This window comes from Aquarana catesbeiana, linkage group LG13 (assembly GCF_042186555.1).
Source record: "Aquarana catesbeiana isolate 2022-GZ linkage group LG13, ASM4218655v1, whole genome shotgun sequence".
In the NCBI taxonomy this organism is placed as follows: Eukaryota; Metazoa; Chordata; class Amphibia; order Anura; family Ranidae; genus Aquarana; species Aquarana catesbeiana.
The window spans coordinates 172,023,912-172,037,537 of NC_133336.1; positions in this window are offsets into that span (position 1 = coordinate 172,023,912).

Here is a 13,626-nt window from a genome sequence, read left to right on the forward strand (position 1 = left end):
CCCTCCTCCCAGCACAAATCCCCCCAATCCCTCCTCCTAGCACAAATCCCCCCCAATCCCTCCTCCTAGCACAAAATCCCTCCTTCCGGCACAAATCCCTTCTCACAGCACAAATACCCCCCCAATCCCTCCTAACAAATATCTCCCCAATCACTTCTCCTAACCCAAATCCCCCCATCACTTCTTTAAGCCCAAATCCCCCCCAATCCCTCCTCCTAGCACAAATCCCCTTTAATCCCTCCTCCTAGCACAAATCCCCTTTAATCCCTCCTCCTAGCACAAATCCCCTTTAATCCCTCCTCCTAGCACAAATCCCCTTTAATCCCTCCTCCTAGCACAAATCCCCTTCAATCCCTCCTCCTAGCACAAATCCCCTCCAATCCCTCCCCCTAGCACAACCCCCCCAATCCCTTCTCCTAGCACAAATCCCCCCAATCACTTCCTCTAGCAAAGACCCCCCCAATCCTTCCTCCCAGCACAACCCCCCCCCCCCAATCTCTCCTCCAAGCACAAATATTCCCAATCCCTCCTCCTAGTACAAATCCCCTCCAATCCCTCCTCCTAGCACAAATCCCCCCCCCCCATCCCTCCTCCTAGGACAAATCCCCTCCAATCCCCCTCCCACTTGCACAAATCCCCCCAATCCCTCCCTCTAGCACAAATCCTCTCAATCCCTCCTTCCAGCACAAATCCTCCCAATCCCCCCTCCCAGTACAGATCTTTCCAATCCCTCCTCGCAGCACAAATCCCCCCAATCCCTCCTCCCAGTACAAATCCCCTCCAGTCTCTCCTCCTAGCACAAATCCCCTCCAGTCTCTCCTCCTAGCACAAATCCCCTCCAATTTCTCCTAGCACAAATCCACCCCAATCACTTTTTCTAGCATAGCTCCCCCCAATCCCCCTCCCCCTAGCACAAATCCCCCCCAATCCCTCCTCCTAGCACAAATCCCCCCCAATCCCTCCTCCTAGCACAAATCCCCTCCAATCCCTCCTCCTAGCATAAATCCCCTCCAATCCCTCCTTCCGGCACAAATCCCTCCTCACAGCACAAATACTCCCCCCAATTCCTCCTAACAAAAATCTCCCCAATCCCTTCTCCTAGCCCAAATCCCCCCAATCCCTTCTCCCAGCACAAATCCCCTCCAATTCCTCCTCCTAGCACAAATCTCCCCCATACCCTCCCCCTAGCACAAATCCCCCCCCCCCCCAATCCCTCCTCCTGGCACAAATCCCCTCCAATCCCTCCTCCTGGCACAAATCCCCTCCAATCCCTCCTTCCGGCACAAATCCCCTCCAATCCCTCCTTCCGACATAAATACTCCACCCAATCCCTCCTAACAAAAATCTCCCCAATCCCTTCTCCTAGCCCAAATCCCCCCCAATCCTTTCTCCCAGCACAAATCCCCTCCAATCCCTCCTCCTAGCACAAATCCCCTCCAATCCCTCCTCCTAGCACAAATCCCCTCCAATCCCTCCTCCTAGCACAAATCCTCCCAATCCCTCCCCCTAGCACAACCCCCCCCCATCCCTTTCTTCTAGCACAAATCCCCTCCAATCCCTCCTCCTAGCACAAATCCCCTCCAATCCCTCCTCCTAGCACAAATCCCCTCCTAGCACAAATCCTCCCAATCACTTCCTCTAGCAAAGACCCCCCCAATCCTTCCTCCCAGCACAACCCCCCCCCCCAATCTCTCCTCCAAGCACAAATATTCCCAATCCCTCCTCCTAGTACAAATCCCCTCCAATCCCTCCTCCTAGCACAAATCCCCCCCCCCCATCCCTCCTCCTAGGACAAATCCCCTTCAATCCCCCTCCCACTTGCACAAATCCCCCCAATCCCTCCCTCTAGCACAAATCCTCTCAATCCCTCCTTCCAGCACAAATCCTCCCAATCCCCCCTCCCAGTACAGATATTTCCAATCCCTCCTCGCAGCACAAATCCCCCCAATCCCTCCTCCCAGTACAAATCCCCTCCAGTCTCTCCTCCTAGCACAAATCCCCTCCAGTATCTCCTCCTAGCACAAATCCCCTCCAATTTCTCCTAGCACAAATCCACCCCAATCACTTTTTCTAGCATAGCTCCCCCCAATCCCCCTCCCCCTAGCACAAATCCCCCCCAATCCCTCCTCCTAGCACAAATCCCCTCCAATCCCTCCTCCTAGCACAAATCCCCTCCAATCCCTCCTTCCGGCACAAATCCCTCCTCACAGCACAAATACTCCCCCCAATTCCTCCTAACAAAAATCTCCCCAATCCCTTCTCCTAGCCCAAATCCCCCCAATCCCTTCTCCCAGCACAAATCCCCTCCAATTCCTCCTCCTAGCACAAATCTCCCCCATACCCTCCCCCTAGCACAAATCCCCCCCCCCAATCCCTCCTCCTGGCACAAATCCCCTCCAATCCCTCCTCCTGGCACAAATCCCCTCCAATCCCTCCTTCCGGCACAAATCCCCTCCAATCCCTCCTTCCGACATAAATACTCCACCCAATCCCTCCTAACAAAAATCTCCCCAATCCCTTCTCCTAGCCCAAATCCCCCCCAATCCCTCCTCCTAGCACAAATCCCCTCCAATCCCTCCTCCTAGCACAAATCCCCTCCTAGCACAAATCCTCCCAATCCCTCCCCCTAGCACACACCCCCCCATCCCTTTCTTCTAGCACAAATCCCCCCAATCGCTTCCTCTAGCCCAGACCCCCCCCAATCCTTCCTCCCAGCACAAATCCCCCCAATCTCTCCTCCAAGCACAAATATTCCCAATCCCTCTTCCCAGTACAAATCCCCTACAATCCCTCCTCCTAGCACAAATCCCCTCCAACCCCTCCTCCTAGCACAAATCTCCTCCAATCCCTCCTCCTAGCTCAAATCCCCTCCAATCCCTCCTCCTAGCACAAATCTCCCCCAATCCCCCTCCCACTAGCACAAACCCCCCCTATCCCTCCCACTAGCACAAATATCCCCCAATCCCCCTCCCCCTAGCACAAATCCCCCCCCAATCCCTCCCCCTAGCACAACCCCCCCCATCCCTTTCTTCTAGCACAAATCCCCTCCAATCCCTCCTCCTAGCACAAATCCCCTCCAATCCCTCCTCCTAGCACAAATCCCCTCCAATCCCTCCTCCTAGCTCAAATCCCCTCCAATCCCTCCTCCTAGCACAAATCTCCCCCAATCCCCCTCCCACTAGCACAAACCCCCCCTATCCCTCCCACTAGCACAAATCCCTCCTATCCCTCCCCCTAGCACAAATCCCTCCCACTAGCACAAATATCCCCCAATCCCCCTCCCCCTAGCACAAATCCCCCCCCAATCCCTCCCCCTAACACAACCCCCCCCAATCCCTCCCCCTAGCACAAATCTTCCCAATCCCTCCTCCCAGCACAAATCTTCCCAATCCCTCCTCCCAGCACAAATCTTCCCAATCCCTCCTCCCAGCACAAATCCTCCCAATCCCTCCTCCCAGCACAGATCTTTCCAATCACCTTGTCTGTGTCTCTCCATCCAGCAGCTGAAAGCTGGCGAGAGGAAGAAACCGGCTTTAAGATGCTGCAGAGAGCAGCACAAGGGCATCGTTCTGCATATGCTCTTACCCACCCCACCATCTGATCCACCTGCTGTCCGGGCCCCCTACAGGAGAGCCATGGTACAACCCTGATGACGGCCCTGCTCAGGATCATTCAGTGACGCAGTATGAAGTTACATACAATAATAAGTTACTAAGAATCATACCCAGCATATGAGACAAGAGAAGTGGTACTGTGCATGGTCCACACATACAGAATAATAACAGATACTGAGAATTATGCCCAGCATACAGAAAAGAGAGGTAGCACTTAGCAGATACCATGCAGAATAAGAACCGATACCCAGAATTACACTCGGCATACAGGACAAGAGAAGTGGTACTGTGCAGGGTCCATACATACAGAATAAGAACAGATACTAAGAATTATGCCCAGCATACACAGCCATTAACCGCTTCCCGAGCACCGTTGCGCCGATGTACGTCGGCAGAATGGCAAGGGTGCGCAAAAGGTAGTAACCATACGTTCCTTCGTAGTCCCGGGGCGGCGGCGCGTGCCTGTGGGTCCTGCAGACTTGATATCCGCCGGCCGATCATGACAAGGAGAGGCAGAATGGCGAAATGTAAGCAAGGCAATTCCCTGTTCTGCCTAGTGACATGACAGGGATCTACTGCTCCCTGTCATTGGGAGCAGTGATTTCTCTCATATCCTAGGTAGCCCATCCCCCTACAGTTAGAACACGGTGAGGGAACACATTTAACCCCTTGATTGCCCTTTTAGTGTTAACCCTTTTCCTGCCAGTGACATATACACAGTAATCAGTGGCTGTTTTTAGCTCTGTATAAATGTCAGTGATCCCAAAATAGTGTCGAAAGTGTCTGATCTGTCCACCGCATTGTCGCAGTCCCGATAAAAATTGCAGGTCACTGCCATTACAAATAAAAATGATAATAAAAATGCCATAAATCTATCCCCTATTTTGTAGACGCTATAGCTTTTGTACAAACCAATCAATATACACTTATTGCAATATGTAGAATATTACATATCGGCCTAAACTGAGAAAGAAATTAGTTTAATATACTTTTGGGGATATTTATTATAGCAAAAAGTAAAAAATCTTACTTTTTTTTTTCAAAATTGTCAGTCTTTTTTGTTTATAGCGCAAAAAATAAAAACCGCAGAGGTGATTAAATACCACCAAAAAAAGTCTGTATTTGTGGGAAAAAAAGGACGTTAATTTTGTTTGGGTACAACGTCGCACGACCGTGCAATTGTCAGTTAAAGCGACACAGTGCTGAATCGCAAAAAATGCTCTGGTCATTAAGGGGGTAAAATCTTCCGGGGCTGAAGTGGTAAAATGACCATAGTACAGTTTAATTATATGTAAAATCTATAAAATGATAACATTTATTTGGCTACAGTGTTACATGACCAAGGTATTTCCAGTCAAAGTTTCCAGGCCTGAAAAGTATTAGTTGGTGTGATCAGTTAGCACTTTAATCGCGCCCCCCTATCATTGTTAAATATTACTCAAGTTAGCATTGTCTACACTTTGAGGGGAGCAGCTCTTATTAATCACTGATTCTTAATTTATCATAGAGCAAGGTTTACACTTAATTTTCTTATTGTCAGATTGTGTTTCCTGCGATTAGCGTTTTTATTTAAATTTTTTATTATCATATTATTATTGTATATATTACTATTATTATTAATATTAAATATTTTTAGTTTTTCTTTTTATTCAGATACCCCGGCATTAAGATGCCACGACCCTCACGTCAACGGTCCCATCGAAGGCGATCCCGCCAGGAGGGAGGAGAGGCACCCATCGCCCACCGGACGCGAGGACAGCTTCGGAGGAGACGAGAGGACGGAGCCAACAACATGCGCCATCCTCCTGGAGACAACTGGGATCAGCAACCAGCGCCTCAGAGACCACCGGCAATGGAGCAGCCTACCTGCTCCATTTGCCTCAGTGAGTATGGTGCAGAGGACTCTACTGAATTACAATGTAATCACATATTCCATTCTGAATGTATACACAGGTGGGTTCAGCAATATGCAACTTGTCCTCTGTGCCGTGCATTTATTCCATATTCTGTAGTTATATCGTATGGAGACAATGCATGCACTGTTACCGTCCTGGGGCTTGATGAAAATGGAGCCCCCATCCTGGATATCCAGAATGTATAGTATTTACTTTCAGATCCCCTGAAAACAACATGGGGTAATGTATATGTATACTTTTTTGCTGTTTCTGCTTCTAGTAGATAATGCTTAAAAAAAATATATACTTCAGACATTTACCACTGAAAATGAGTTGCTTCACCCTGATTGAGCTACCACCTCTCAGGTGAACACTCCAGACATTCACCGCTGAAAAGGAGTCGCTTCACCATGATTGAGCTACCACCTCTCAGGTGAACACTCCAGACATTCACCGCTGAAAAGGAGTCGCTTCACCCTGATTGAACTACCACCTCTCAGGTGAACACTCCAGACATTCACCGCTGAAAAGGAGTCGCTTCACCCTGATTGAGCTACCACCTCTCAGGTGAACACTCCAGACATTCACCGCTGAAAAGGAGTCGCTTCACTCTGAACTACCACCTCTCAGGTGAACACTCCAGACATTCACCACTGAAAAGGAGTCGCTTCACCCTGATTGAACTACCACCTCTCAGGTGAACACTCCAGACATTCACCGCTGAAAAGGAGTCGCTTCACCATGATTGAGCTACCACCTCTCAGGTGAACATTCCAGACATTCACCGCTGAAAAGGAGTCGCTTCACCCTGATTGAACTACCACCTCAGGTGAACACTCCAGACATTCACCGCTGAAAAGGAGTCGCTTCACCCTGATTGAGCTACCACCTCTCAGGTGAACACTCCAGACATTCACCGCTGAAAAGGAGTTGCTTCACTCTGAACTACCACCTCTCAGGTGAACACTCCAGACATTCACCACTGAAAAGGAGTCGCTTCACCCTGATTGAACTACCACCTCTCAGGTGAACACTCCAGACGTTTACCACTGAAAAGGAGTCGCTTCACCCTGATTGAGCTACCACCTCTCAGGTGAACACTCCAGACATTCACCGCTGAAAAGGAGTCGCTTCACCATGATTGAACTACAACCTCTCAGGTGAACACTCCAGACATTCACCGCTGAAAAGGAGTCGCTTCACCCTGATTGAGCTACCACCTCTCAGGTGAACACTCCAGACATTCACCGCTGAAAAGGAGTTGCTTCACTCTGAACTACCACCTCTCAGGTGAACACTCCAGACATTCACCACTGAAAAGGAGTCGCTTCACCCTGATTGAACTACCACCTCTCAGGTGAACACTCCAGACGTTTACCACTGAAAAGGAGTCGCTTCACCCTGATTGAGCTACCACCTCTCAGGTGAACACTCCAGACATTCACCGCTGAAAAGGAGTCGCTTCACCATGATTGAACTACAACCTCTCAGGTGAACACTCCAGACATTCACCGCTGAAAAGGAGTTGCTTCACCCTGATTGAGCTACCACCTCTCAGGTGAACACTCCAGACATTCACCACTGAAAAGGAGTCGCTTCACCCTGATTGAGCTACCACCTCTCAGGTGAACACTCCAGACATTCACCACTGAAAAGGAGTCGCTTCACCCTGATTGAACTACCACCTCTCAGGTGAACACTCCAGACGTTTACCACTGAAAAGGAGTCGCTTCACCCTGATTGAGCTACCACCTCTCAGGTGAACACTCCAGACATTCACCGCTGAAAAGGAGTCGCTTCACCATGATTGAACTACAACCTCTCAGGTGAACACTCCAGACATTCACCGCTGAAAAGGAGTCGCTTCACCCTGATTGAGCTACCACCTCTCAGGTGAACACTCCAGACATTCACCACTGAAAAGGAGTCGCTTCACCCTGATTGAGCTACCACCTCTCAGGTGAACACTCCAGACATTCACCGCTGAAAAGGAGTTGCTTCACTCTGAACTACCACCTCTCAGGTGAACACTCCAGACATTCACCGCTGAAAAGGAGTCGCTTCACCCTGATTGAGCTACCACCTCTCAGGTGAACACTCCAGACATTCACCGCTGAAAAGGAGTCGCTTCACCCTGATTGAACTACCACCTTTCAGGTGAACACTCTAGACATTCACCGCTGAAAAGGAGTCGCTTCACCATGATTGAACTACAACCTCTCAGGTGAACACTCCAGACATTCACCGCTGAAAAGGAGTTGCTTCACTCTGAACTACTACCTCTCAGGTGAACACTCCAGACATTCACCACTGAAAAGGAGTCGCTTCACCCTGATTGAGCTACCACCTCTCAGGTGAACACTCCAGACATTCACCGCTGAAAAGGAGTTGCTTCACTCTGAACTACCACCTCTCAGGTGAACACTCCAGACGTTTACCACTGAAAAGGAGTCGCTTCACCCTGATTGAGCTACCACCTCTCAGGTGAACACTCCAGACATTCACCGCTGAAAAGGAGTCGCTTCACCATGATTGAACTACAACCTCTCAGGTGAACACTCCAGACATTCACCGCTGAAAAGGAGTCGCTTCACCCTGATTGAGCTACCACCTCTCAGGTGAACACTCCAGACATTCACCGCTGAAAAGGAGTTGCTTCACTCTGAACTACCACCTCTCAGGTGAACACTCCAGACATTCACCACTGAAAAGGAGTCGCTTCACCCTGATTGAACTACCACCTCTCAGGTGAACACTCCAGACGTTTACCACTGAAAAGGAGTCGCTTCACCCTGATTGAGCTACCACCTCTCAGGTGAACACTCCAGACATTCACCGCTGAAAAGGAGTCGCTTCACCATGATTGAACTACAACCTCTCAGGTGAACACTCCAGACATTCACCGCTGAAAAGGAGTCGCTTCACCCTGATTGAGCTACCACCTCTCAGGTGAACACTCCAGACATTCACCGCTGAAAAGGAGTTGCTTCACTCTGAACTACCACCTCTCAGGTGAACACTCCAGACATTCACCACTGAAAAGGAGTCGCTTCACCCTGATTGAACTACCACCTCTCAGGTGAACACTCCAGACGTTTACCACTGAAAAGGAGTCGCTTCACCCTGATTGAGCTACCACCTCTCAGGTGAACACTCCAGACATTCACCGCTGAAAAGGAGTCGCTTCACCATGATTGAACTACAACCTCTCAGGTGAACACTCCAGACATTCACCGCTGAAAAGGAGTTGCTTCACCCTGATTGAGCTACCACCTCTCAGGTGAACACTCCAGACATTCACCGCTGAAAAGGAGTTGCTTCACTCTGAACTACCACCTCTCAGGTGAACACTCCAGACATTCACCACTGAAAAGGAGTCGCTTCACCCTGATTGAGCTACCACCTCTCAGGTGAACACTCCAGACATTCACCACTGAAAAGGAGTCGCTTCACCCTGATTGAACTACCACCTCTCAGGTGAACACTCCAGACGTTTACCACTGAAAAGGAGTCGCTTCACCCTGATTGAGCTACCACCTCTCAGGTGAACACTCCAGACATTCACCGCTGAAAAGGAGTCGCTTCACCATGATTGAACTACAACCTCTCAGGTGAACACTCCAGACATTCACCGCTGAAAAGGAGTCGCTTCACCCTGATTGAGCTACCACCTCTCAGGTGAACACTCCAGACATTCACCACTGAAAAGGAGTCGCTTCACCCTGATTGAGCTACCACCTCTCAGGTGAACACTCCAGACATTCACCGCTGAAAAGGAGTTGCTTCACTCTGAACTACCACCTCTCAGGTGAACACTCCAGACATTCACCGCTGAAAAGGAGTCGCTTCACCCTGATTGAACTACCACCTTTCAGGTGAACACTCTAGACATTCACCGCTGAAAAGGAGTCGCTTCACCATGATTGAACTACAACCTCTCAGGTGAACACTCCAGACATTCACCGCTGAAAAGGAGTTGCTTCACTCTGAACTACCACCTCTCAGGTGAACACTCCAGACATTCACCACTGAAAAGGAGTCGCTTCACCCTGATTGAACTACCACCTCTCAGGTGAACACTCCAGACGTTTACCACTGAAAAGGAGTCGCTTCACCCTGATTGAACTACCACCTCTCAGGTGAACACTCCAGACGTTTACCACTGAAAAGGAGTCGCTTCACCCTGATTGAGCTACCACCTCTCTGGTGAACACTCCAGACATTCACCGCTGAAAAGGAGTTGCTTCACCCTGATTGAGCTACCACTTCTCAGATGAACACTCCAGACATTCACCGCTGAAAAGGAGTCGCTTCACCCTGATTGAACTAACACCTCTCAGGTGAACACTCCAGACATTCACCGCTGAAAAGGAGTCGCTTCACCCTGATTGAGCTACCACCTCTCAGGTGAACACTCCAGACATTCACCGCTGAAAAGGAGTCGCTTCACCCTGATTGAGCTACCACCTCTCAGGTGAACACTCCAGACATTCACCGCTGAAAAGGAGTCGCTTCACCCTGATTGAACTACCACCTCTCAGGTGAACACTCCAGACATTCACCACTGAAAAGGAGTCGCTTCAGAGTTTAGTGTCATTTTATTAACATCTTAGAAAAAAGGAGAGGAATTGGCCGGCTATAAGGGGTGAAGGAGGCTTAATTTATTTTTACACTAAACAATATCTTTATTTTTTCAGTACAAATTCATAAACATCCATTAGTTAATGGTACTCCTACACTGCTCCTTTTTCCCCTCACGTCTGTTTGGAACGAGCAGTGCACGTTAGTTGCAGTCATGTACACTGCAAAGCCCAGAGCTCATAGCCCATAACATAGAGCCCAGAGCCCAAAGCTTACAGCCTGGAGCCCAAAGCTCATAGCATAAAGTCTAAAGCCCAAAGCACATAGTTCATAGCCTAAAGTTCAAAGCCCATAGCCCAAAGCCCTTTTCGGGAAGTTGGATCATAAAAAATAATAAATGGACCGGAGTTTAGTGTCACTTTTTTACCAACTTACACAAAAGAAGCGTGATTGGGCGGCTAGGAAAGAAGGAAGCCCAAAAACCCATAGCCCAAAACTACTTTTTTGATTTCAGAAAACATACTTAAATGTAATATATTTTTTAAACCAGAGTTTAGTGTTATTTCTTTAACCTCTTACAAAGGAGAGTGATTTGGCCGACTGTAATGCCGCGTACACGCGATCAGACTTTCCGCCAACAAATGTTGGCTAACCGGTTCTCAAATTTTTGTTGTCGGACTTTCCTGATCATGTCCGTCGCACAAAAGTCCACGCATGCTCAGAATCAAGTACGAGCCGGAAGCGCTCGGTCTTGTAAAACTAGCGTTCGTAATGGAACTTCCTTTTCTTTAATCGTTCATCACGGGACACAGAGCCATAGTAATTACTATGTGGGTTATAGGCCACCTTCAGGTGCTGGACATTGGCACGCCCTAAACAGGAAGTTGCCTCCCTATATAACCCCTCCCATACCGGGAGTACCTCCGTTTTTTTGCCAGTGTCTAAGGTGTTGGTCAGGAGTAAAGATGTGCTGTGCTGAGCTCCACTGGAGCAATCCTTGCTGGGGCTAGCTATGCAGCCGGATCCATTCAAAGTGTCTTTTAGGCCGAATTGAATGGTACCCGGGCCTCGTGCCCGAAGAAATTAGGTTTTGCCTGTAACGCTTCTCTTTTTAGAGAGCTGGACCCTGGTATCCAGTGCTTTGGTATTTTCAGCCATAAAGTTTTACTGGCGGGGTGCTATTACGGGTCCAGGAGTGTAGGGTCCCCAGTTCCTGAAGGTTTGTTAACAGAACCCACCGTAAAGGGTGAAGATTGGGTCTATTGGTTTTACCACAGAAAACCCTGCGGGAAAGGTAAGTGGAGTTTTTCTAAGGAATTTTTAAATTTTCTTATGAAATGTCTCCTTTAACCACTTGTCGACCGCTTCACACCGATGTACGTCGGCAGAATGGCACGGGCAGGCAGAATCACGTACCCGGTGCCCGAGGCGGCCGGCATTTGTTCGCGGGCGATCAGAGGTGAGGGGGAGGCCATACATTCGTGGCCACCCCCTCGCGATCGCTCCCAGCGAAGGAAATCCTTCCTCTGCCTCTGTAATGTAAACAGAGGGAGAGGAAGTGATGTCATCCCTCCTCGAGCCGGTCTTTTCGTTCCGGCGCCGAGGAGAGAAGACATCAGTGTGAGTTACACCAACACTACATTTACAGTAGAACACACTAGGCACACTTTTCACCCCCCGATCACCCCCCTGTACCCCCGTCACATTGACACCAATAGCAGTTTTTTTTTTTGCATTGGTGTCAGTTTGTGACAGTTATAAGTGTTAGGGCAGTTAGGGTTAGCCCCCTTTAGGTCTGGGGTACCCCCCTTTAGGTCCAGGGTACCCCCCTAACCCCCCCTAATAAAGGTTAACCCCTTGATCACCCCCAGTTGCCAGTGTCACTAAGCAATCGTTTTTCTGATCGCTGTATTAGTGTCACTGGTGACGCTAGTTAGGGAGGTAAGTATATAGGATTGCTGTCAGTGTTTTATAGCGACAGGGACCCATGTACTACCTAATAAAGGTTTTAACCCCCTGATTCCCCTCTAGTTAACCCTTTCACCAGCGATCACCGTATAAGTGTTACGGGTGACGCTGGTTAGTTAGTTTGTTTTTTATAGTTTATTATAGTTTTAGGGCACCCGCCGTTTATAAAGGTTTAACCCCCTAATTGCCCGACGGTGATATAAGTTACGTTTTTAGGGTCAGATAAGGTCTGCGTCGCCCCAGGCAGCGTCAGTTTAGCGCCAGTACCGCTAACACCCACGCACAGAGCATACACCTCCCTTAGTGCTATAGTATCTGAACGGATCAATATCTGATCCGATCAGATCTATACTAGCATCCCCAGCAGTTTAGGGTTCCCATAAACACAGTGTTAGTGGGATCAGCCCAGATACCTGCTAGCACCTGCGTTTTGCCCCTCAGCCCAGCCCTGCCCAGCCCACCCAAGTGCAGTATCGATTGATCACTGACACTTACAAAACACTAAGCACACATAACTGCAGCGTTCACAGAGTCAGGCCTGATCCCTGCGATCGCTAACAGTTTTTTGGTAGCTTTTTTGAATCAGTCGCTAACAGTCAGGAGCTTTTTTGCCTGTGAGTCTCACTAGTGTACCCCTAAATTTAGAGCCCAAAATGGCAAATCGAAGGTACACTAGCGAAGAGGCCTACACGTTTCTGAGCATGACAGATAGTGAAGAGGAAGTCACTCATCTGTCAGATTCAGGCTCAGAATACGAACCTGTAGAGGACAGCGGCTCCATGACAGATAGCTCTGACGACAGAGTTGTGGTCCCTGCTAAGGTCAGGCGTACCAGACCCCAATCTTCTTCTTCTGTCCTTGAAGTGCAAGAACCGCAGGTCCCTCGTATGGAGCAGAGAAGTACTAGCGCCGCTATTCCTTCTGGTGAACTGGCAAGCACCAGTGGCCTAGTACACCCTGGTCGTACATCCAGCACTGCAGTAACACGTGGTGACGTGGCGAGTCCCATAAGTGCAGTTCAAGCTGGCGAGGTGGCAAGCACAAGTAGTGTCCCGCTGCCACCAAGAAGAAGACAAACATAGGCCCGTCAAGCCCATAGTGCCCTTCCTGCTGCATTCGCCAATCCGAATTGGGAACCCACCACTTCTGCAGCACCCGTACTTCCCCCATTCACTGGCCAACCCGGAATTCAGGTAGAAACAGTTGATTTTACGCCACTGGATTTTTATTCGCTGTTTTTCACCGAAGATCTCTATAGCTCTATTGTGGACCAAAGCAATTTATACGCTGGTCAACACATCACCGCTAATCCCCAGTCCTCCCTTGCCAGAGATTGGAGACCAATTACGTTCTCCGAATTTAAGATCTTTCTGGGCCTTTCCCTCAACATGGGCATAAATAAAAAGAGTGAGTTGCGGTCATATTGGTCCACTGACCCAATTTACCATATGCCCGTGTTCTTTGCTTCCATGGCCAGGGCACGATATGAGCAGATTTTGCGGTTCATGCACTTCAATGACAATGAACTCTGTCGTCCTCGTGGAGACCCTGGATACGATCGGCTCTAC